Source organism: Rhinopithecus bieti, unplaced genomic scaffold (genome assembly GCF_001698545.2).
Source record: "Rhinopithecus bieti isolate Rb0 unplaced genomic scaffold, ASM169854v2 scaffold_2350, whole genome shotgun sequence".
Lineage (NCBI taxonomy): Eukaryota > Metazoa > Chordata > Mammalia > Primates > Cercopithecidae > Rhinopithecus > Rhinopithecus bieti.
Genome location: NW_016803902.1, coordinates 1,050,582 through 1,076,504, shown reverse-complemented (window position 1 = coordinate 1,076,504; position 25,923 = coordinate 1,050,582). Strand labels below are relative to the sequence as shown.

The 25,923-nt window shown below is 43.4% G+C and overlaps 1 protein-coding gene and 1 long non-coding RNA gene across 4 annotated transcripts in view; one reads left to right on the top strand and one right to left on the bottom strand.

The window, feature by feature from the left end:
- The window catches only part of LOC108519349 (uncharacterized), an 80,949-nt gene that overhangs the window by 24,058 nt on the left and 30,968 nt on the right, over nt 1-25,923 (bottom strand). The gene's annotated exons all lie outside the window — the stretch shown is intronic.
- Nucleotides 25,682-25,923, top strand: part of E2F8 (E2F transcription factor 8) — a 17,075-nt gene continuing 16,833 nt past the window's right edge. For all 3 annotated transcript variants that reach the window (XR_001882605.1, XM_017858251.1, XM_017858237.1), the window contains exon 1: nt 25,682-25,844. The gene's annotated coding sequence lies outside the window, so the exon portion shown is untranslated. The remainder of the gene's footprint in view (nt 25,845-25,923) is intronic.

The window sequence follows — 25,923 nt, the reverse complement described above, 5'->3', positions numbered from 1 at the left end:
TCATTTAAAAGTGTGTGGCACCTAACCTCCCCACACCGCCCCACCTATTCTCTCTCTTGCTCCTGCTTTCGCCATGTGATGTGCCTGCCTCCACTTTACCTTCTGCCATGAGTAAAAAGCTCCCTGACCTACCCAGAAGCCTAGCAATGTCAGCACTATGTTTGTACAGCCTGCAGAATAGTAAGCCAATTAAACCTCTTTTTATAAACTACCCAGTCTCAGGTATTTCTTTGTAGCAACACAAGAATGGCCTAATACAATACCACACATAATCCTTCTTCCCCTGAGAAGCCAAGGCCCTGGGATGGGCTGAGGTGACAGTTACAAGCAGGGAAGGCCATTCTCATAGAGCTGCCACTTGCAATGACAGCAAATAAGCAAAGAAAGTTCATTTCGGATTCTACTGTCTTAGGATGGGTAGCCCCGTGACAACCAAATAGCCTTGATTTTGAGGAAAAAGCAAGAAGTCGAAACCTAATACCAGTTCCTATCAAGACAAAAAGGTAATTATGGCATTTGGTCTGCAGGTGTCAAAGAGCAAAGTAATGTTTGACCTTGCCAAAGGGCAGGGATTATGTCATGAGGATGTTAGACACCCACTGTATGCTCTACTACTCAGTATCAGAGGAGCTGGGGAGGAGGGAACTTAATTCTCCCAGCAAGCAGGGAAGGCTAGCGGAGGCAGCATATTCAGTAGCCAATTGCCCAAGGTGGCTGCAAACAAAAAGATTAGACTTGCCTAACTGTTCAAGCTGCAGAACAACTCCCGAGGAAGACTTATTGACTGCAGCTTCAGGAACGACAGCAGAGAGAAGGAGCAAGGAGGAGGGAAGAGGAACACATGTGTTGATCCTGCTCACACTGGCAGGCAAAAGAGGCTCCAGCCAGAAAACAAGTCAATGCAGAAACACTGGCTGAAAGTCACTCTTTCTGGGGAAACTAAGAGAGAGGTGACATTCAAAAAAGGTAAAGCTGGCTCACGCCTGTAATCCCAGCACTTTGGGAGGCTGAGGTGGGCGGATCACCAGGTCAGGAAATGGAGACTATCCTGGCTAACGTGGTGAAACCCCGTCTCTACTAAAAATACAAAAAAATTAGCCGGGTGTGGTGGCATATGCCTGTAATCTCAGCTACTCGGGATGCTGAGGCAGGAGAATCACTTGAACCCGGGAGGCAGAGGTTGCAGTAAGCCGAGATCGCGCCACTGCACTCCAGCCTGGGTGACAGAGCGAGACTCTTTCTCAAAAAAAAAAAAGTAAAGCATCAAGTGACGGCATCAAGATGGATTTGTAGATTTAACCAACCATGAAGATGCACCTCCTAAGTAAGCTAAGTCCCCTAACCCACCACTCTTCCCCTTAAATGGTCACAGACTAGTAGCTGGCAGGTGCTAGGCAGGCCTCCAAACCAAATCCTTCATTTTATACTAGAGGCATCAGGGGTGGTAAGAATATCAATGGACTGTGATCAAAAGTCCTTCCTCTCACTAGCTACAGGATCTCAGACAAGACACCTCAGCCTGTAAGCTGCAATTTCCTCATCAGTGTAATGGGAACATTAAGATGGATGTCATTTGAATGTTGTGAAGACCAAATAAGACAAGTGAGAATGCATCCTAAGGGTTAGGTATATTTTTAACCTGTGAATATACAGCGGTTCCAAAAGCCAAAGTGATTTAAGTCCAAGAAATTAGCAAATGGGATGCAGAGCTAGAATTCCTGACACCTCAGGTGGTGTTCTTTCTGCTAAGCCACACCTGCCAACATGGAAAGAGTTTCATTTCAAGGGTGCAAATCTTGTCTCCCAGGCAAGCTTGTGTGGGACAAGGATTATGTATTCTCCATGCCCCACTATGGTTTTTGGTACTTACTAACAACAGCCAACATGCATGGAGGTTTTACAGTGTGCTGGGCTTTGTTCTAGGTGATTTGCATGCGCTAACTCATTTTATCCACGTATCAAATCTATGAGGTAAGATGGTGTTATTATCATCAACTCCATTATTACAGATGAGGAAACTGAGCACTGGTTAAAAAAGTACCCAAGATCACACTGCCCATAAGTTAATTATATTTATTTCATATCAAGGCAGTCTGACCCAAAAGCTCTGCTCTAACTACTATGAGAAGCGCTGATGTTGGAGCTGGCTGAGTTATCCCAGGGAAAAAGTAACCTGCTTGGATGTAGAAGACTGGCACAGGGCTTGTACACACCAGGGACTCAATCAATTGTTGTTTCCCTTGACTTAATGGAAGTCCTGTAATAAAATAGCTTGCCATATGCAGCCCTGGTGCTGGCTTCTTACCATCAGGATGACCTGGAAGTACTTTAATCCTTTCTGCCTCTCACATAGGACTCAAGGAAATTTGTCTTGTATGCACTGAGCCTGAACTTCAGCCCACAAGGAGAAACATTCAACCTTGCTGACAGTCAAAAAACACACATTAGAATTACATACTTTTAGGCTGCGTGCAGTGGCTCGCACCTGTAATCCCAGCACTTTGGGAGGCTGAGGCAGGTGGATTGCTTGAGCCCATGAGTTCAAAACCAGCCTGGGAAACATGGCGAAACCCCGTCTCACCAAAAAAAAAAAATGCAACAATTAGCCAGGTGTGGTGGCACATACCTGTGGTCCCAACTACTCAGAAGGCTGACGTAGGAGGATTGCTTGAGCCCAGGAGGTCGAGACTGCAGTGAGCCATGATTGCACCACTGTGCTCCAGCCTGAGTGACAGAGAAAGACCCTGTCTCAAAAAACAAACAAACAAACAAAAGCCTACATACTCTTTTCACCTATCAAATTAGAAAAAAATTAATGATAATATTTAACGCTTTAATGCTGGCAGATGTGGGGTAAAACTGGTATTCCTAGACCCTGCTATAACAGTATAAATTGTACTTCTCAGGAAAACAGTTTACCCTCATATAGTTGACTCTTGTTATTCACAGTGGTTATATTCTATAATGTCACCAGTAATACTGAATTAATGAATTCTGAACCATTCCTTCTAGGGGAGACATGGGGTTAGGCTCCTGTGATCCTCTGGTCACATCTTCATCAACCAATCAATGCATAAGCTTGTTTTATGTGTGTTTCTGTTTAAAGACACATTATTTAATATACTATATTCTGTTGATTAACACTGAATTCACAGCCAACAGCACTACAACTCAGGCCTGAACGGTGCTCAAACATACATATTTTCTCTATAAGGCACATCACAGCCTTCTTGCACTTAGAAACACAAGACAGCACATCAACACTATGATAGGGGGTCATTTTCAACATCAAAATCATCCACATAAAGCACAAATATGCAAAACCATAGCACTAACTAAACCGTAAAAAGGACACTCATTTATAACTGAATCAGGAAGGTAAGTGTCACCTTGCTGGACCTCAGCTGCAAATGTGCATGACAGGTGCCTCACTTGCTCCCACAATGTACATGTCCAAGAATGACCATGAAAGCACAGCCAGCATTGATTTGGGAGTTACAAATAACTGTCAGCATGCAGATCAATTCACAAACTCAGAATCTGTGGAAAATGAAGACCAACTGTATATATTAAGAACCTAACAAGCTTGTGCACATTGAAAGGCCCGGGTGACAGAAATCTGGATTTGATTTCACAAGCAGCTTTTGAACTGATCTTATTTCAGCTGAAAAAGATCCATCTGAGTCTAGAGTGTGGGCTCGACTGGTAAGAACCACTGTTCAGTTCAGGCTGAGCATTGCAACAAGGAGAGTTAAAGGCCCCAAGCTTGGATTTGGGGATGAGAAACATCACATGTATGCTTCCCATACATGTGATGGGAAGACTCAAGGCCCTGGCCTCCAGGGAGAAAGCTTCCACCAAGAACCAAGCCCTTCTCCAGTGTCTGCTGCATCCACGGTTCTAGGGACAGCCAAGAGGACAAAGCCCCTTCTGCCGCTCTGACTCATTTCTGCCCCTCTTCACCTCTCTGATTTGTTTGTGGTACTGTGGTACACTGGCCTCCTTGCTGTTCCCCGAACACACCAGGCAGGCTATGATCCCACCTCAGGGCCTTTGCACTTGCTGTCTGCCCACCTAGAACACCCTCTAGACATTTGATAGGCTCCCTCCCTACCTCTTTCCTCTCTGCTCAGTGAGGCTTTCTCTCCCCTCTCTGCCTTCCCTGTTTTGTCTCCATAGGAATTATCACCATCTAATAGATCATTTGTTTTGCTTGTTCATTTATTATTTCTCCCCCATGTAAACTGGGAAGAGGGAGGTTTTATCATTCTTATAGTACCCCCATTCCTAGAAGAAGGCCTAGCACATAATAAGCACTCAGTAAACTGTACTATTTGTTAAATGAATGAATGAATGTAAGATACTAGTAATAATAATAGTGGGAATTAACATTTTTGCACCAGTCACTGTGTCGGGTGCTTTACACAGGTTACCTCATTGAAATTCCAAAGCCTTAACATGTGAGCACTGTTATGCTTATTTTGCAGAAGAAACCAAGGCACTGGGAGATTATGCAACTTATTTAAGGTCAACCAGCCAGTAAAAGATTGAACTGTAATAAATCTCAGCTTTTCTGACTCGAAAGTCACTATACCAATTTTAAACTTTCTGTGGTTAAGGACCAGTTGGATTTTTTTCTTTTCTTCTTCCCAGTCTATCATAGATTGATAACAGAAAATGAAATGGGGAAAAGTTACAAAACACAATATGCGTTTGGAGGTCATGGTACTATCCAAGTTTTTAAACACTTTGAATGCTTGTACTTATCTCCCCACAGACAGGTAGAAACAGTTTGGCCCACAACGCAGTTCTTTGAGTATACTGAGCTCTGCAGTACACCCAAGGAATCAAATACTGTCGTCCTGAGTTTCTGGGTCATCTGGAGACTGAGGTTGAGGCTCCAGGAGAAAAGTCCATGATCTCTTTTACTTGTAGGAAACTTGAAAATGTCTCAAGTCAAGTTTCCTTCATTTAACCCTTTACAGTTGTTAGAAGTGGGTCCTCTCACCCTCAATTTTCATGTAAGAAAACCTGTTTTTCCTCTGCCCAGAATGCCCCTCCTCTGGGCTCTTCAGGGGGTCACCTCCTTAGAGTGACCCTCCCCAACCAACCATGCAAATAGCATTGCTGACCCTCTCTTATCACACAGCCTTATTTCCATCACAGCATTTTTTACCATCAGAAATTATCTTTTTCCTTGTTTACATATTTACATTCTCTCATCCCTTTTTATATTAATAATACAAACTCCAGGAGGGTGGAAACCTCAGTTCATCAGTCCCTCTACCCAGCAAAGAGTTTGGTCCCTTGAAGGATTAGTTGAATAATGCACTAAGAAAAAAGAAACACAGAATGATTAAATAGCTTACCTAAGGTCAAAAGCAGGTTAAGGGCCTGAGATGGAAATCACATCCACTCAGTTGTTCAACAGATAATGTTTCAGTGTCTCTTTCTCCAACATGGGCATGGAGCCGGGCACTGGGGTCTTGGTGGTAGATGAGAGAGGGTAGGCTCCTGTCTTGATCAGGGCCCACAGGACTAAATCCCAAGCACAATGGTTCTCCTCCCTGCCTTTCTAGCCCTCTCTATGTTCTTTCATCTGTACATACTATTCTGTTTTCAAACACTTTCTCACAAAAAATCGTGTTATTGTGTAAGCAGGATATTGTATTACACCCGCTTTTAGCATTGCCAGATAAAATGCAGTTACATTTAAATTGCAAATAAACAATGAGTAATTCTTTAGTATGAATATGTTCCATGCAATGCTCAGGAAATACTTATACTGAGAAATTGTTCATTGTTTTTCTGCAACTCAAATTTAACTGGCTCTCTTGATTTTTTTCTTTCTTTTTTTCCCCAAAATATGGCAAGCCTACACATTTTACAGATTAGAAAACTGGGGCTCAGGGAGGACAGAGAACTCCAGTAACTTGGCCCTAAAGGCAGACACCCAGCCAGAGAGCCAGAGCTAGCCCTATCCACCATAGAACAATGAAGTCAATGTTTCTTGAGTCAGAACACCTGACCCCACACAGCTCCTTTTACTTCTTTCTTAAAGAGCCAGTGCTTCTGAGCCCAGGCCAATTCCAGCATGGCTGTCCAAATCCATATCCCCTGAGGATTATCTTGTCATTGAAATGTCTCCCTGGCCTCCAGCAAAGAAGCAGTTGCCGTGTCTATATTTAATTACTTTTAGTAAATTTTTCTTCTGATGATAAAAATACCTGCTTGTAATATATTTACACAATGAAACACTACACATCAATGAAAAGGAACAGCTGCTGCTACATATAACAGAACAGCTTGGTAAGTTTTATATATTTATACACATCGGCCTAAAGAAATAGCACCGAGTAAAAGTCTCGACGCGAAAAAGAAAACATCCGGTATAAGCCCATATATATGAAGTTCAAAAATAGTCAAAACTAATTTGTGGCAGAAGTCAGAACAGTGGTTTCTGAGGGGTGGGGATCATTGGGAAGGAACATGAGGGAACTTTCTGGGGTTTTGGTAATGTTCTGTATCTTAAGCTGGGTGATGGCTATATGTATATATAAACATATCTTAAAACTTACGTGTTCACTTAAGACTTCTGTACTTTTCCAGTTGTAGATTATACTTTAATGAAAAATTTAAAATAAATGAACAATACATGCTGATTGTAAAAAAAAAAATGCCTAACGTAGACAAGTATTAAAAAAAAAAAATTAGGCCCGGAGTGGTGGCTCACGCCTGTAATCCCAGCACTTTGGGAGGCCGAGGTGGGCAGATCACGAGGTCAGGAGATCAAGACCATCCTGGCTAACATGGTGAAACCCTGTCTCTACTAAAAATGCAAAAAATTAGCCAGGCGAGATGGCGGGCGCCTGTAGTCCCAGCTACCCAGGAGGCTGAGGCAGGAGAATGGCGTGAACTCGGGAGGCGGAGCTTGCAGTGAGCCGAGATTGTGCCACTGCACTCCAGCCTGGGTGACAGAGCAAGACTCCGTCTCAAAAAAAAAAAATTAAAATCGTCTGTATTACCACCACTGGGAGATATCACAACTAACATTTTAGCGTGTCTCCTTCCAGATCTTTTTCCACTAGCATTAACCTTTCATGAGTATTTCCTAAGAGAGGAATTCGGGACCTAATGCCAATCAGCGGAGGTGCTAACTTACTTAGGAGTCTAAATTTCCTGGACATGACTTTCACTTACCCAGGAAGCCCTGACACAACTAGATTTAATTTGACCATTTTTAGAAAAGCATGGAACAATTAACAGCAAATAAATGGAATTTAAATCAAATTGAATACAGCTTTTCAATGATATGTCTTAGAATTTAATTTTAAGCACAGTAATGAATAGAAAATGAAAGCTTGGCTTTGGAGGAACGCATGAGCCTTCTGGGACCCCGAGTGCCACCTACTGGTCACGGCCTGCCATGACACATCCCATCCTCTGTGTCACCCTCCTTAATTAAAAGCCCCAACTATGATGCCTCCCATTCTCGTAAGTTTATACATCTCCTCCAAGAGCTTTCCAGACATCTTTGTTTCCCCAGTGCAAAGTATACGTCCTATAACATAGAAATATCTTAATAAATATTTGCTCAATGAATAAAAGGATGGATGGGTGGATGGATGGATGGATGAGTAGATGGGTGGATGGATAGATAGATAGATAGATAGATAGATAGATAGATAGATAGATAGACATTCTTTACCTCATTGTGAAATGAGAGAATAATCCCTATCCTACTCACCTCAAAGACATTTTTCGAAGCACAGATAGCCTCTGGTAAAGACCATAGGGATGTGAGTGAATATTATGACAGCCAATGCTAGGAGATTGTAGGAGTCAAGTGGTGACCATGGTAAGCAGTGAGGCTAGAGACAGGTAGAGCATTAAAAACAGGAAACCTAAATAAATATGAAAATATCTTGAGCCAGGGACTTAATAGGAACTTGAAAACTGTTACCTCTTTTCCCTTTCTTTTGTCCCCTTTTACAGCCCCATCTCACACATTCTTTCTATAGTATATGTGGAGTTAAGAATGAGGATCTGACCGGGTGTAGTGGCTCACACCTGAAATCCCAGCACTTTGGGAGGCTGAGGCATGAGGATTGCTTGAGCCGAGGAGTTTGAGACCAGCCTAGACAATATAGTGACACTTCATCTCTATAAAAAAATAAAATTTAAAAAAAAGTTGCTAGGCATGGTGATGCATGCCTGTAGTCCCAGCTACCTGGGAGGTCAAGGCTGCAATGAGTCATGACCATGCCACCGCACTCCAGCCTGGGTAACAGAGCAAAACCCTGTCTCAAAAAGAGATCTGTCCTTTCCTGGGCTCATTCAGAGGTAAAGTGATGTTCAATGTTTGACTCCTGTCAGTTTTGAAAGAGGCCAAGATCACTGTGCTTGTAATGTGAGCTGGCCCATCAGAACCCCTCTCAGTTAGGAAAAGTGGTTTCTGAAACATCACTGTCAGTCTGGCTGATTGCGAGGTGCCCATCTGAGCGTGTCCACTGTTGACAGCATTTGACAAGCATCATGTTGGCCTCACTTCTAGATGCTGCACAGTGGGGGCTCTGTTCTGCATAAAGGCTGCATGATGTGGCAGAAAGAATACAGACAAGAATTAGTAGGACTAGGATTTGCCACTCACTGGCTGGGTGACCTTGAGCAAGTCAGCTTGCCTTTTGCCAGTATATAAACCACTTCATTAGAACAATGTAACAAGATAATGCCTGGGAAAACACTTTGTAAACTAAAGCACTGGACCCAGGGTAAGATGTGGCTATTAATAGAAGCCCAAGTGGGCCAGGCATGGTGGCTCAGGCCTGTAATCCCAGCACTTGGGGAGGCCGAGATGGGCGGATCACCTGAGGTCGGGAGTTCGAGACCAGCCTGATCAACATGGAGAAATCTTGTCTCTACTAAGGATACAAAATTAGCTGGGCGTGGTGGTGCATGCCTGTAATCCCAGCTACTTGAGAGGCTGAGGTAAGAGAATCGCTTGAACCTGGGAGGCGGAGGTTGCAGTGAGCCAAGAGCGCACCATTGCACTCCAGCCTGGACAACAAGAGCAAACTTCCATCTCAAGAAAAAAAAAAAAAAGGAATCCCAAGTGAATATCTGCCCCAGAGGTGGCCTGACCCAGCTCAAAAACCACAGTCCCAGCTACTCAAGAGGCTGAAGCAGGAGAATTGCTTGAGGCCAGGAGTTCAATGATGTAGTGTACAATGATCGCACCTGTGAATGGCCACTGCACTCCAGCCTGGGCAACAAAGTGAGACCCCATCTCTAAAAAAAAATTTTTTTTAATAAACAAAACTACAGGTAGTGTCACTTGCACTGATCTGGATCAGACTTCTACTGATGAACTTCAACACTATTTTAGCAGCTACATGACAAACTTTTTCATGTTGAGCTTACAGTCCACTAAGACCTACCACTGATGGCTTTTTAAAAATACGGACTACACTCCTTCATATTTCACCCACTCTTTGATTGGGTAATTGACATTTTTAAAGCTAAATATAGACTTTGTGTTACATTTCCTCTAGGTAAATTTAATATTATTGCTTTGGTCCATCCATCTAGGCTATTAAAATATTTTTATTACTACTTTGGCCATTCCACACATTACCTTTCCCTGCTGACTTGGCGAGAGTTGAACATTTCAACAGTGTCCAATCCATCCATTCATCCATTCAACCTACATTAACTGAGCACTTACTACTCTCTAGATGTTACATAGGAGCCAAAGATGCAGAGGATATATCTGACAGAGGATGGCAAGTACTGTTGTAGAAGCAAGCCATGGGCTCAGAGAGCAGGGAATCTCTACGGCTGCCAGCAGCAATAGAAAGGTTTCCCAGTTTACGAGACGTGACAGAAGCCAAGACCCAGTCTCTTTTTCTTTCTGAGCATACTGCTGGGCTGTATTTTCCAGGCCCCAGTGATTCTTGGTGCTTCCACATTAATCACCAGGTCTTTCTTCCTGGGCAGATAAATGGATGAAAGTCCATTGTGGTAGAACTTTCATGATTTCCTCTGCCTTCCAAGAAAAAAAAAAATCTGCAGGTGGCAGTAGTCTGTCCTTATCTTTCTGACCTCATCACCCTACCTTCATCCCCTTGCTAGTACACATGTCTACTTGGCAAATATCAGTAGAGTTCCCAAAATGGGCCAGTCACTGTGTTAGGTTCCATTGTATTCTCTTAAATCCTCTCTGAGTTCAAAATCTCCACACTGGGAAGTGGTGTCTTCCTCATCCTGGTAGGTCCCATTCTCCTTTGCATCCTTTGGTTTTGCATCCTAGCTTAGATCAAGGCCTGGGCATCTGCATCCATACACCCTTGCTTAGCACTGGGCATCCAAGCCACTGTGTAAAGGTGCTGCATGAGGGAAGGAGAGGACAAGGAGCACTTTGTCCACTTAGTCTCTTGATTTGTAGAGTACTGTAGTAAGAAAAACCTGGACATCAACTAAAGAGACAGGGGCTCAAGTACCAAACCTGTGAGCAACCAACTCTGTGATTTGGGACACACCCTTCTGAACTTTATTATAAAACAAGCTAAATAGACTTTCAGCTCCAATATTCTGATTCTTTCTAGACCAATTCCTAATTCCTGGTTGAACCCTCTACTCTATTCTAATCTAGATTTACAATAAAACAAACAAACAAACAAACAATAATTTTAAGAGGCAGAAGAAAAGGAAAAGAGTTTAGCCAGCCTTCCTTGTACCAAAACGTCTGCTGGCAACGTGCAGCCCAAAGCTGAAAAACAATTGCTAAGGGATATAATTCCAGAATATCCTCAGATTTGTCCTTGCCTATAACCTGATTTCTTTTAGGCCCAGACTAATTGCGTCCAGACTCAAGCTCCATGCTAAGTCAGGACTGACTTCAATTATTCATGGAATTCCCACACTGGGATGGTTTGGGAGATATTCTTTGCAGATGTGTTTATCCCTTCACATCTTCAGGAACTCTTAATAATGAGCTATTTGGATAAGCAAGTCCCTTAACTTCCTTGAGCCTCCATTTCTTCACCTGTCAATAAGGAACACAGTTCCTCCCTTGTCTTTGGCTCTCGAATATCTTTGGTTCTGTGATTGCAGGTGCGTCAGCCTGAGATTTCACATGCAGCTCACAATCAACAGCAAACCACATAGACATTAAGAAAAAAGAATGCCATATGATGATTAAACTCAAAAGGAATTATGCAATTAGCAAAGGACGTTGATCACACAACATGTGAGTCTAATTGCAGTGCATGCAAATGTTTGCTAAATTAGATAAATATGGGTTTGCAGGCACTCTGGTGCACAGATTGAGTTGTAAAGTTAAGGAAAATATAAAAGTTAATTATAAGATGGGAGTGATAAACACAGGGTATGTGCACTAGGCCGACAAGGATTATTAACCAAGTAATCACCTCATGCTAAAGGTGGAGTGTTATAGGAGTCCTGGGCCCATACTCTAACTACGGTGTAATGAAGTTGCCATGTTTTATAGAACATGAAAAACATGCTTCATTTTCACACAGCACCTGTCATCTGCGGAACCTCAGTACTTGGAGGTGTTTCCATTCTCTCACCATTTTGCCTGATGCACATTGCCAAGGTGAGCAAGACTTCGTGTACTGGCTTAGGGAAGAAATGCTGGATGCTAACCATTCTCAGGCCCTCAGGAACCTGCCATGAATGAGAAATCCATAAGCCCACAAGGCAGCTCTTATAGGAGTACACCTATTAGCCTGCCAGGACCTTCTACGTAGAGGAAAAAGAGTCCTGGAAAGGTACCTACAGTGGAAGTCTAGGTCCTGGAGGCAGATTGCTCAGATTTGAATCCTGGGTCAATCACCAATTCTTTGACTAGCTCAGCTCACCATGCCTTTGCTTCTTCATCTCTATGTCATCTACTTCTTAGGGTTATTGCAAGAATTAAAGGAATTATTACTTTGAATAGCACTAAGAATACTGTCAGACACAAGGGAAACAATAAATGACTTATTTCTTACTATTTGCTTTTCACTGTTCATTAGTTTATTCATCCAACAAAGGGCCCACTACATATAAGGCACTATGCTAATGACCACAGTGGGGGATACACACACATGGGTTCCATAATCACATTGGTATACAGGGAGGAAATGTTGGCACACAAATAATTACAGTGAAGCAACATATGAGAAGTATTGTCTAAGTGTTTCAAAGTGTTCCAAGGGGGGAATCATTCCTGCAAGGTGACTGGAGAAAGCTTCATTAAAGACAGGCCACTTCAGCCAGACCATAATGAGATTTTTAGCAGAGGGGAGGTTGGGTGGGAAGGTGTGTCACAGTCTAGGCAGAAGATACCTCATGACCAAAGATGCTGAAGTCAGAAAATCCCAGGCAACATCAAGTTATTGCAGGAAGTGATGGGCAAGGCTGGAAAGGAGCTCATATGTTTCGGCCGTGTCCCCACACAAATCTCATCTTGAATTGTAACTCCCACAATTCCTATAATTCCCACATGTCATGGGAGGAACTGGTGGGAGGTGATTGAATTAAAGGGGTGGGTCTTTCCCATGCTGTTCTCGTGATAGTGAATGGGTCTCACAAGATCTGATGGTTCTAAAAACAGGAGTTTCTCTGCACAAACTCGCTTTTGCTGCTGCCATCCACGTAAGACATGACTTGCTCCTCCTTGCCTTCCACCACGATTGTGAGGTCTCCCCAGCCATATGGAACCATAAGTCCAATAAACCTCTTTCTTTCGTAAATTGCCCAGTCTCGAGTCTGCCTTTATCAGCAGCGTGAAAAAGGGACTAATGTAGAAGCTTTGGGGTCCACCTGGGGACACTGGGGGGTGTTTCAGGTTAAGCACTGAGTCTTGACTTCATCTCGAGTCCCTGAGATGTTTAAAATGAAATAGGACAAAGCAGTGTTAAAGGAAGATGAGTCTGGCAGGGTGAGTGGAAAAGATGGAAAAGGGAAAGACTGGTGACAAAGGGAGCTGCCAGCTACGGCAGTGCCCCAAGTGTGTGGCAACGAGAGTTAAGAATGAAAAGAAAGGCAGGGGTACAAAGGGGGACAGTGGGCCAAAGTGACAAGACTCAGTGACAGAGCATTGGTACAGAGCAAGAACAGGGAAGAGAAGGAGAGGATGTTGAGAGTTTGAACTCAGGCAGCAAGGACAGAAAAGAAGTCATACTCGTCCTCCAGAGGTTCTGATTCCTGGTTACCCAGCACTTTATCCAGATAGGATCTATGCAGTGAGAGGCAGCACAGGGCAGGATTTCTCAACACAGGCTTGAGAGTCAGACAGCTCAGGGTTTCCTGCTAAGCTGTGTTATCTTCAGCAAGTTTTAACCACCCAGAGCTTCCATTTCCTCTTTTGCCAAAGAGGGATTGAAGACAACATACTTCAGGGATGTTGTGAAGATTAAATGAGATCATGTGATGAAAAAGCACCTGCACATGGGGAAAATCCTGGGGCAGGGGAAGAGACCAGTGCCCCAAAATGTAGAATACCAGAAATGAACCAATAAAAATGAAAAATATTTTGCATTACAATTCTCCTGAACAGCGTTTGTTCACGTTTTAATGACTCAGAAACTCTTTGTGAATCTTGCAGCACCATCAGCACCATCAGCGCCACCAGTATACTATCACTATGCTGAGGCCTCACGGAAGCGCTAGCTGACACATATTCAGGTCAGAATAAAGATAAACCAGCTCATCACACTGATCCGCAGCCAGAAAGAGGAGAGCAGTGATCAACAATCCCAGATCCTGCTGATGGGCTCAGCCTGTGAATTTGGGTAAATTTCTCCCATGTTTTCATAAAGAGCCCAATAGTTTTCTTCTCCTCCCCTTCCAGCAATGCTAGCTTCCACATGCCTTTCCCAATTTCCTGTGACGAAGGTTGTACAGACCATCCCAGGGGCTGCTGACCAGTCGGCTGGTGTGTGTGGACTTCAAAGGCCTATTGACACAGCTGCACACCACTGGGCCAGGTTCCAGGGGCAGGCCTGCCTGAAATGCTTTATCCACACCTTGACAGCAATACAACCCTCCCTAGTGGGACCAAAAAACCATCTCAGCTCTTGGATCACTGTTATTTAGTCATCAAAAATTCAACACACAAATGTAAACTGGTTCTACCAAATGGGCCACTGGAGTTTGGAAAGTATAGACCTGAATCTCTGCCTGATCTGTTTTCTGCCACCACAGAACTCTGCTCACAGCTGATGTCTTAATACAGACAAAATTGCCTTTCAGTCAAGCTGCTGTTACTTTTCAAAAATACCCAGAACATTCTGAGACAATCCTTTATGGGTACAGAGAGACAAAAAGAAAGCAAGCTGCGAAGCAGAGGATTAACCCCAATCCATCGGACTTCAAAGCCTGTGCTTTTTCCAGTTTTCAAGGAAAGCTCGGCATCAGCATAGACTTGTACAGTTTCAGGAAATTTAAGTAATCAATTCTACGCTCCCCATGTCACAGGGGAGACAAGTGCAGCTCCAAGGAGTTCAGTGACTTGTCCAAGATCACACAGCAAGTGACATCTCCTACTATGAAAACCAATAAGCTAGCAAGAGATTTGATCATATTAATAAGACTATATGTCCTTGTAATCAAATAGCAATTAACATTTTCAAACAATATTTTTACACATGTAGCCTCAGTTGGTCCCATACCATCAATGAAGTCTTTATGCCATAGATATTACCGGCCCATTTCACAGAGGAGGAAACTGAGACTCAGAGAGGTAAGTGGCTTCCCTAAAGTTGCAGAGTTAGTAGGTGTCAGAACCAGGGACTAGAGTTGGAGTCTTCAGATTCTAAGCCAGTTGGCAAGTGTTAACCAAATCTAATTCTATGCCTGGGCCTGTACTTCAAGCAATTAAGAAATCTCTGTGCTGGGAGCAAAGAGACAGGAAAGTGAAGCACAAGAGAGGTGATATTTACTAACAGAGCCAATAAACTAGACACAAACCCTTAAATTATGATGCATTGACTAATTCTAGTAATAGATAAGAACATGTTACCTTAACGTATTTTTTCCTCTTCAACATGTCTTTCTCAAGCCATTTCTCCTTTAAAAAAAAAAAAAAAAAAAAGACAAAGCAGGCTTCTAGTTGTAAGGATTCCAACAACACTGGGCATTCCCTCAGGTGAGCACTGAACATAGCTGCACCTGCAGCTGGGGCAGTGGAAGGTCAGGGAAGGGATGGAGGACACAGATTCTGCTGCTGAGAAGAAACAATTTCCTGGCCAAAGGTTCTTAGACACAGTCTAGCTATTGGGAATCTCTATGACGTGATTAAGCAAGCAAAAATAAACACAAAGACAGATACGCATTTCTCTGGATTGGTTTTGGATTATATTATATATAACAATATATAATAATAGCTATTAAGTACTTGCCATGTGCTAAATATTGTGCTAAGTACTTTGCATCGATCATCTCATCTAATCTTCATGAGAGCCCATGAAGATGTATATTTTAATTCCAATTTTAGGGAGTGGGGGGAAAGGAGGTTCAGAGAGGTTAAGTCATATGCCTAAGGATGCACAGCTATAATGATGAGATGGCCTTTGAACCAACCAAGTTCTGTTTCACCACAAAGTTCTAATTTTCATCCACATCTTATCCTATCTCAAGGAAAGATTACAGACTAGAAGATACTTCTGTGTCCTCCAGACCCTGAGTTTCTTTAAAAGCGGCCATCTTAGGCCAGGAGTGGTAGCTCACGCCTGTAATCCCAGCACTTTAGGAGGCCCAGGCAGGAGAACTGCTTGAGACCAGGAGTTCAAGGCTGCAGTGAGCTATAATAACACCACTGCACTCCAGCCTGGGCAACAGGGCAAGACCCTGTCTCTAAAATTAAAAGAAGGAAAAATAATTTAAAAGTAATGTCATTTTGTATTCTTCAAATCAACTTTAAAATGATTTTAAATTGTTATCTCAAAGATTGAATCTGTAACAAAGCTTAGCACTATTTTATCTAATTTTTTAAATAAAAATGCTTGTTCCAATTTTTTTTTCAACTTCCATTTTAGATTCAGGAGATACATGTGCAAGTGTGTTACCTGGGTATATTGCAGGATGCCAAGGTTTGGAGTACGAATGATACCATCACTCAGGTAGTGGGTATAGTATCCAACTGTTTATTTTTCAACCTTTGTCCACCTCCCTCCCTCTTCTCATTAGTAGTCCCCAGTTTCTACTGTTGCCATGTTTATGTCCATGAGTACCCAAAGTTTAGTTCCCACTTGTAAGTGAGAACATGTGTTATTTAGATTTCTGTTCCTATGGTAATTCACTTAGTATAGTGGCCTACAGCTGCACCTATGTTGCTTCAAAGGACATGATTTCATTCTTTCTTATGGCTGTGTAGTATTCCATGGTATATATGTACCACATTTTCTTTATCCAATCTACTGCTGATGGGCACCTAGGTTAATTCCATGTCTTTGCTATTCTAAATAGTGCTTTGATGAACATGCAAGTACATGTGTCTTTTTGGTAGAACAATTTGTTTTCTCTTGGATATATACCCAGTGATGGGATTTCTGGGTCGAATGGTAGTTCTGAGTTCTTTGAGAAACCTCCAAACTGATATCCACAGTGACTGAACTAATCTACATTCCCACCAACAATGTATAAGCATTCCCTTTCTCCACAGCCTCAACAACCTCTGTTGTTTTTTAACGTTTTAATAACAGCCATTCAGACTGGTGTGAGATGCTATCTTATTGTGGTTTTGATTTGTATTTCTCTGATTAGTGATGTGGAGCACTTTTTTCATATGTTTGTTGGCTGCTTGTATGTCTTCTTTTGAGATGTGTTCATGTCTTTTGTCCATCTTTTAATTGGGTTTTTTGGTTTTTGCTTGTTCAATTATTTAAGTTCTTCATAGATTCTGGGTATTAGACCTTTGCTGAATGCATAATTTGCAATTTTTTTCCCATTCTCTAGGTTGTCTGTTTACCCTGTTGATAGTTTCTGTTGCTGTGCAGAAGCTCTTTGGTTTAATTAGGTCTCACTTGTCAATTTTTTTTTTATTGTAATTGCTTTTGGGGACTTAGTCATAAATTCTTTCCTAAGGCTGGTGTCCAGACTGGTGTTCCCTAGGTTTTCTTCTGGGATTCTTAGTTTGAGGTCTTACATTTAAATCTTTAATCCAACTTGAGTTAATTTTTATGTATCTTGAAGGGCAGGGGTTCCGTTTCATCCTTCTGCATATAGGTATCCAGCTATCCCAGTACCATTTATTGAATAGGGAGTCCTTTCCTCATTGCTTATTTGTGTTAACTTTGTTAAAGATTAGATGGCTGTAGGTGTGTGACTCTACTTCTGGATTCCCTAGTCTGTTCTATTGGTCTATGTGTCTGTTTTTGTACCACTATTATGTTGTTTGGGTTACTGTAGCTTTATAATATAGTTTGAAGTTGGGTAATGTGATGTCTCTGGCTTTGTTCTTTTTTCATAAGATCACTTTGGCTGTTTGGGCTCTTTATTGGTTCCATATGAATTGTAGGATTTTTTTTCCAATTCTGTGAAAAATGATGTTGGTAGTTTGATATGAATATCATTGAATCTGTAGATTGCTTTGGGCAGTATGGCCATTTTAATTATACTGATTCGTCCAAGTCATGAACATGGAATGTTTTCATTTGTTTGTATCGTCTCTGATTTCTTGAGCAGTGTTTTGTAGTTCTCCTTGTAGAGATTCTTTCACCTCCTTGGTTAGATGTATTCCTAGGTATTTGTGTGTGTGTGTGTGTGTATCTATTGTAAATGGGATTGAGTTCTTTATTTTGCTCTCAGCTTGAATGCTACTGGTGATAGAAATGCTACTGATTTTTTCACATTGATTTTGTATCCTAAGACTTCACTGTTTACAGTTCCAGGAGCCTTTTGGCAGAGTCTTTAGGGTTTTCTAGGTATAGAATCATATAGTCCATGAAGAGATAGTTTGACTTTTTCTTTTCCTATTCAGATGCCTTTTATTTCTTCCTCTTGCTTGACTGTTCTGGCTAGCACCTCTAGTACTATGTTGAATAGGAGTGGTGAGAGCGGGCATGGCATCCTTGTCTTGTTCCAGTTCTCAAGAGGGATGCTTCCAGTTTTCATGATGTTGGCTATGGGTTTGTCATAGATGGCTCTTATTTTTAGGTATGTTCCATCGAGAACTAACTTCTTGATGGTTTTTATCATGAAGGGATGTTGGATTTATCAAAAGCTTTTTCTGTGTCTATTGAGATAATCACATGATTTTTGCTTTTAATTCTGCGTATGTGGTGAGTCACATTTATTGATTTGTACATGTTGAACCAATCTTGCATCCCAGGAATGAAGTCTACTTGTTCATGGTGAATCCACTTTTTGCTGTGCTGTTGAATTCAGTTTGCCAGTATTTTATTGAAGATTTTTGCATCTATGTTCATCAGGGATATTGGCCTGTAGTTCTCTTTTTTTTGTTGTGTCTTTGCCAGGTTTGGGTATCAGGGTGATGCTGGCTTTGTAGAATGAGTTAGGGAAGAGTCCCTCCACCTTGACTTTTAGGAATAGTTTCAGTAGAACTGGTACCAACTCTTCTTTGTATGTCTGCTAGAATTAGGCTGTGAATCCATCTGGTCCAGGGATTTTTATGATTGGTAGGGCTTTTTATTACTAATTCAATTTTGGAATTAAATATTGATCTAGTCAGTGTTTAAATTACTTCCTGATTTAACCTTGGGAGATTGTGCATTTCCAGGAATTTATCCATTTCCTGTAGATTTTCTAGTTTGTGTGCATAGAGGTATATTCACAGTAGTCTCTGAGGATCTTTTGTATTTATGTGGGATCAATCACAGTGTCATCTTTGTTGTTTCTAATTGTGCTTATTTGGATCTTCTTTCTTTGTTAATCTAGCTAGTGGTCTACTGATCTTGTTTATCCTTTCAAATAACCAACTTGGTTTTTGTTAATTCTTTATATGGATTTGGGGCCTCAATTTCATTCAGTTCCACTTTGATTTTAATTATGTCTCTTCTTCTGCTAACTTTGAGATTCAATTGTTCTTATTTTTCTGGTTCTTCTAGGTGTAACGTTAGATCATTGAGATCTAACTTTTTGAGGTAGGTGCTCAGTGCTATAACCTTTCTTCTTAACTCTGCTTTTGCTGCAACCCAGAGATTTTGGTATGCTGTATTTCTGTTTTCACATATTTCTAAGAGATTTTTAAAATTCTGCCATAATTTCATTGTTTACCCAAAACTCATTCAGGAGTAAGTTGTTTAATTTTCATGTTATTGTGTGGTTTCTGAAAGATCATCTTGGTATTGATTTTTATTTTTATTCCACTGTGGCTGACAGTATGGTCGGTATGGTTTTGATTTTTTTTTTTTTTTAATTTATGGAGACTCGCTTTATGGCTGAGCATATGATCAATCATGGACTATGTTCCATGTTAGCACTATTGTAAAAGAGTATATAGAACTATACATTTTGTGGGCAAATTCAAATGCAATTCATTAATAACTATAACCACAGGTGGATTAACATAATCCAGTCAATTTCCATATTGATAACTGCTGTGAGCTTTTATTAAACTTTTTTTTTTTTTTTTTTTTTTTTGAGATGGAGTCTCGCTCTGTCACCCAGGCTAGAGTGCAGTGGTGCGATCTTGGCTCAGTGCAACCTCCGCCTCCCGTGTTCATGCCATTCTCCTGCCTCAGCCTCCTGAGTAGCTGAAACTACAGGCACCCGCCACCACATCCGGCTTATTTTTTGTATTTTTGGTAGAGATGGGGTTTCACCATGTTAGCCAGGATGGTCTCGATCTCTTGACCTTGTGATCCGCCCACCTCGGCCTCCCAAAGTGCTGGGATTACAGGCGTGAGCCACCACACCTGGCCTAAACATTTTTGATTAAGGCTAAGAGGAGAGCTATCTAATTCTTTTGGAAAATCTTAAGTTTTTTTGTCAAGAAAATCAATTTGTGTAGGTCTTATTCTGTCTCCATATTATACAATAAAGCAGTACAATGAGCAATAAAACTCTACCATAATATATCTGGGTATCATGAAGCATATTAGGTCAAATCATATCCTGAAAACTGTGACTTTAAGGGGTATTCATTAGTGCCAAGAAGTTGGAAGAAATCAGGTAGATTTCAGATTTCAGAGAGGAGTGGATTATTAGAATGTTTGGTGACTGCCTAGAACCTTACATGGGGGATGCCCCCAGCCTTACACAGCTGATTAAGAGCCTGCTTTGTCTTCCCAGTGCCTGAATTCACAATGACTGAGGGCCACTGAGGTGTAAGGAACCCACTTATGCTGACTTCAGTATCATTCCAGGAGAAATAGGGCATCCTCCAGTGACTAAGAGGCCGTAATCTTAAAGAACTCAGAGAAGCACACAATTTGTCCAGATGAAGTCCACATCTCTGCAGAAGAGGGATAAAGAGAGAGGGGGAGTGTGAGTAAGTGAAGAGATGGCTTTATTGCTGGGATCCCAAGGGCAGCCATCGTGTCCTGTGGCTAGTGCCTAGCAGAGTCCCTAGACTTGGAGCAAGTGATCCAAACATATGGGCTGAAAGGAGAAGAAAAGAAAACTTGGGTTCCTAGGGAAGAAAAACACCTACAGAAACTTTTAAAAAGTACTATAGAGGTAGAACATTTATTTAAAAAAAAAAAGTCATATTTGTTGAACTGAGGAATGGCAGAGAAATCTCACACTTACAGGAAAAAAAAAAAAATACAATAGAAGCTAACACTTTGCACCAGACACTCTCTACTGCTTGAATATAAACTCCAAAAGGGCAAGGACTTTATCTCTTTCACTCACTGTGTATACCTAGCACCTAATTCAGGGTTTAGGGGCATAGTATAGCACTCAGTATACTATTTTTCAGTGAGTAAATAAATAAAACCAGAGAACCTAGCTAAAGTAAAAAACCTGACATTTAAAAGGGAGTGGTAATTATGAGCTCATTTTCCTAGCATTATGGAACACCAAGTGTGTATCAGGCACTGAACTCAGTACTGAAGATAAAGAGATTAAAAGACAAGGTATCATCTGAGGTTGGTGGGATAACATTCTAGAGTAGAATTTTACTCCATCAACCAACATCTATCAGGCCCCTGCTTTGGGTCAGGCACCTGGCTGGGCACTGGAAAGACCAAGAGGTGAAGAAGTCCCTCTCCCTGCCTTAAGGAGCTCACAGTGGTGTAGGTGGGAAGCATCCACAACAGAGGTGCCTATATAGGGGGATGATCAAGAACAGGATGTGATAAATATGCCTGGAGGGGATCAGCACAGTTACCTTTCACTACCAGCTTTAAGCAAAGAGCAGCAATCATTGATTGATCAGGAAGGTTATAGGATTCCTGCATTGAATGGGACTTTTTTTTTTTTTTTTTTAGACAGTCTTGCTCAGTGGCCCAGGCTGGAGTGCAGTGGTGCAATCTTGGCTCACTGCAACCTCCACCACCCAGGTTCAAGCAATTCTCCTGCCTCAGCCTCCCAAGTAGCCGGAATTACAGGCACCCACCACCATGCCCAGCTAATTTTTGTATTTTTAGTACAGACAGTGTTTTACCATGTGTCCAGGCTGGTCTCAAACTCCTGACCTCAAGTGATCCACCCGCCTCAGCCTCCCAAAGTGCTGGGATTACAAGCATAAGCCACCACACCCAGCTCCAGGGGGGCTATATTTTAGGTAATAAATCCCTGAACCCTATTCCTAGGAATCTCTACATATACTTCTTTAATGTATATGTAGAGATTCCTAGGAATAGGGAAAAGCAGGTTTTTCCAACCCACTGATAAGCACTGGATTACATGACATTATGACAATTTTAAGATTATATGTGCAATAATAAAATGAGAACAGAACTCAGACTCCAGCTTCACATGAGGACTCTCAGTATTTTGTGTTCTATTATCCCCAAAGTATTTTAAAATTTTAGAAGCTGGCAGGCGCAGTGGCTCACGCCTGTAATCCTAGCACTTTGGAAGGCCGAGGCGGCCGGATCATGAGATCCAGGAATTCGAGACCAGCCTGGCCAATATGGTGAAATCCCGTCTCTACTAAAAATACAAACCTTAGCCAGGTGTGGTGGTACATGCCTGTAGTCTCAGTTACTTGAGAGGCTGAGGCAGGAGAATCGCTTGAACCTGGGAGGCAGAGGTTGCAGTGAGCCAAGATCACGCCACTGCACTTCCAGCCTGGGTGATAGACCAAGACTCTGTCTAAAAAAAAAAAAAAGAAAAGAAATCAGAAGCAGTAATTGCTCAATAAATGGCAGCAACTGTCGCTGCTGCAGCTGAGTCCCGGGCTACAAATGTCTATATAGGGCACGTCAGGATAGATCAGGGCCCATCAGGAATTTCCCACAGGAGGTCACAGGAGAGTCTGAGGGGATTTCACACACAGCCCTGCTGCTGCCTGGGACATACTCTGACCTAGTCTAGCTCCACAGTCAGCACAAGCCAGCTCCAGGCATGCCCGCTTCCTGGGTCCTTTGCTTGTATCCATCCTCTTTAACCCTGCCCAGACTGGACCCAGCATGATTCATTTGCAGGCTCAGTACAAGGACCAGGAATAGCTGAGATCTAGTTGTAAGCAGCCACATCCAACCCAGCACATAGGGATTTGTGCAGTTTTAAGCTCCAGACAGCTGTTTCGTGGTATCTATGCCAACACGTACTGCAGAAAAAGCACAAACCCAAATTGCCCCACTAGGTCAGGAAGCAGAGCTGGTGATACAAGCACCTAGGAGGTGGGGCAGCAAGAGACAAAAAAGGTCAAGAAACCCATTAGCTAGAGCTCATTCCTTAGCCATTCATCCTTCCCTGCTCAGAAGGGGAAGGTCTTGCCTGTCTTTTTGGTGATTATGAAAAGGGACACACTTCAGGAATCCCAAATGTTACCTTTGAATGTAGGTGCCTCGGTGACGCCGATCTTTCCCCCTTACCTTTGATATCTTTTTTCATAATACTTTATTTAATGCTGAATGTGTTACACAACATATCAGCCCTCCAAGTTGTGCAATCCAGAAGGGTGGCATCACAGAGCAGAAAAACTGGTCTAACTTCAGTGAGACACAGATTACACAACATGATGAACAGAAGGCCGGAAACAAATACACAAATATTCCCTTGGATTATGTAACTAATAAGTGGAAAACATATTTGATGGGAAAATTTTTTTTAAAAAGATTTCAAGCTTATGTCCTGATCCTTCCTTCTTGGTTATGCAGTAAACATAAAAGTTTTCAGTAGTCTTTTCTCTCCTTTACATTCATGCTGCATTTCAAACTGATACTCTACACGGCGCTGAGTAGAATTGTTTCACCTTTCTTTCTTCGTTACCTTTCATTACATGAAAGGGCTGTTAAGACTTCAAAACTGTATCACTTCACTCTTAATAAAACCATTTTTCAACATATTCAATGAGTTTGACTATAATTTCACTTCCTTCAGTAAGACATGACAACTATCAGTAAGCAAGAATTACATTCTCACCTTCCTGTTTTTTTGTGTGTTTAGGGAGGGGTTGAAATGGTTAAGGGCTAGCCTGAGTTGGCACTAACATTGCTCTCATAGGACCTTTCAGAGGCAGTGGAATGGGATGTATGAACTTGGAGCAGGTAGACCTGGATTCTAAATCTTGCTCTGTAGCTAATTTGGCCATCAGTTTAACCCTTTTGTGCCTCGGTTTTCTTCTCTATAAAATGGGACACAACTATCCTATGAAGCAAGCAAGGATGAGCACCCCGCACAGTGGTGAACACAGCTTTCAGTGGAAAGTTCTGAGGCATTAAACAGCCTTGGCTTCAAATCCCAGCCCTGTTAATTATAGTGAGACCTTGGGGTTGTCACTTTAAAACCCTGCTTCCCTCTCAGAGTCATACCCCATGCTTCCACACCTGTGCTGAGTATGAAATGAGAGGCCATCTGTCAAGTGTCACCAGAGGTGGCTGCTCCCTGAATGATGTGCCTTACAGGTAATTGTCACTCAGACATCTGCAGCATGAATGGCCCTGTAGATCACAGATTTGAACAAATTAGTCACGATCTCTGAACACAGGTGCATGAGGCAGACTAATTCTAAACAACTCTAAAGGGGATTTATGGCCCACAGGACTCCCGGGCTGTAATAACTTCGGGTACATTGGGCATAGCCGAACCTATGCACTCTTAGGAGTGCTGATCGTTCAGGGGATTGGGGGAGATGACAATCTGGCCAACAGCTAGTGGCTAAAGCAGAAGCACCAACTCTCCACTTTTTGTTGACACATTTAGAACCCAGCCTTGCTCCAAAAAAGGGGTCCCTGGGCTTAGTAAGAACTAGTGCTCAGTGCTAGCAACGGTGGAACCCTGTATAGTGACCTCTGCTTTATTTTAAATCTGGGAGCTACAGGCAGCTGACCCTCTGCACAGTACCTGAAAGGCCCGCTTTCAGTTCGAAGCGCCTTCTTGAGCAAGACCTGCGCCTCAGCTGTCGACCAAGTGGGGACAGGTACACGACGGCGCCAACATTCCAGGGCGGTCACCCCGCAAGCCTGCGGTCGCGTTTCAGGGTGGGGGGATGAGCCTTCGCTCGACACGGAGACCCTTGGCTCTGTGGCCGGCAGCTGCTGCGCTGCGACCCCAGCCTAAATATCATAGCATCCTCGCCCCCATCGCGTTCCGCAGAAAATAAAAATGCTTCGCCCTGCTAGTCAGCAATGGGAGAGTCACTGATCCCCAACTTAGCGGTGGGAGTGGGGGAGCGTGGCCCCGGGCTCTGCTGGAGCTTAAACACGCACGATTACAGAAGAGGAAGAGACAAACCGAGTCCAGATCGAGAGACCGGCGCCCAGATCTCGGCGCCTCTAGGCAACACTCAGCACCCATCCGCAGAAAAGTCTAAGGCAGAGGAGAGCAAAGGGAGCCAACGCGGGCGCAAATGATCCAGGTGCAGGCGAGGCAGTGCCGCCGCCCCGGGCCTCGGTGTCCCGTTCTGCAAAGTGAGGACGGAGGATCGAAGTGTCTCCCCACCCTGCTAGGGCTCCACAGTGAACCAGGCTAAAGCTGCCTTAGGCTCGGAGACCGGAAAAAGAGGGAAAGACAACAGGGAAGAGAAAGGGAGGAGTGGGTGGGAGACCGAGAGGAAAGACTGCGGGGACAGGCTTGGCGGGTTTTCCGCCTTCCTCCTCTCCTCCTACACCTGAGTTCTCACAGCGGGGCCAAGGCCCGGCGCCCACGGAGCTTAGGCACCAGTAGCCAAGCTTCTCCCTCCTCACACCAATTTCTGCAAGGCACGGGGCAGACGGTGGGCAGCACAACCATGCATGCCAGGGGTGCAAGGGGGACAGGTCCGGCTGCAGTCCGAGTGCAGGTGAGCCGGCCTGGAGCTGGGCAGGGGTGAGATAGCCCCATGCGGGGAATCGCAGGGCGCCTGCGGCCCAGCCCGCTAGCCCCGGGCGGGCCAAATTTTATTCCCCAACTTTGAGCAAGGGGAGGGGGTGTATGTAAAAAAAAAAAAAAGGAAAAAAAAAGTTGCTGAACTTTTCCCCCAACTCTGCCGTAGAGGCGGGAGCGGAGGGCGGCGCCTGCACCGATTCGCCGGCGGCTACGGTCGGGAGGCTCGGATTGGCGCGCGGGGACCTGGGCCGGAGCTAGCGGGCGTGGGGGAGGGGAGCGGCCCTCCCCGCCCGCGGGATCGGCTCGCGCCGGGAGCGGGTTAATTTCAAATCGGGGGCTTGGCTGCTCCTGGACGGTCACGCTCCCTCTGCCCGCCAGCCGGCCCACCTGTCCCGGTCCTGGCGTCTCTCTCCGGCACCCACCTCGGCGCTGTGGAAAGACTGACTGACTGCCAGGTACGCGGGCTCCCGGGCCTGAGAGGGGCAGCCGTGCTGAGGAGTCCCGGCTCAGCCCTCGCCGGCTCCCGCCGTGAGG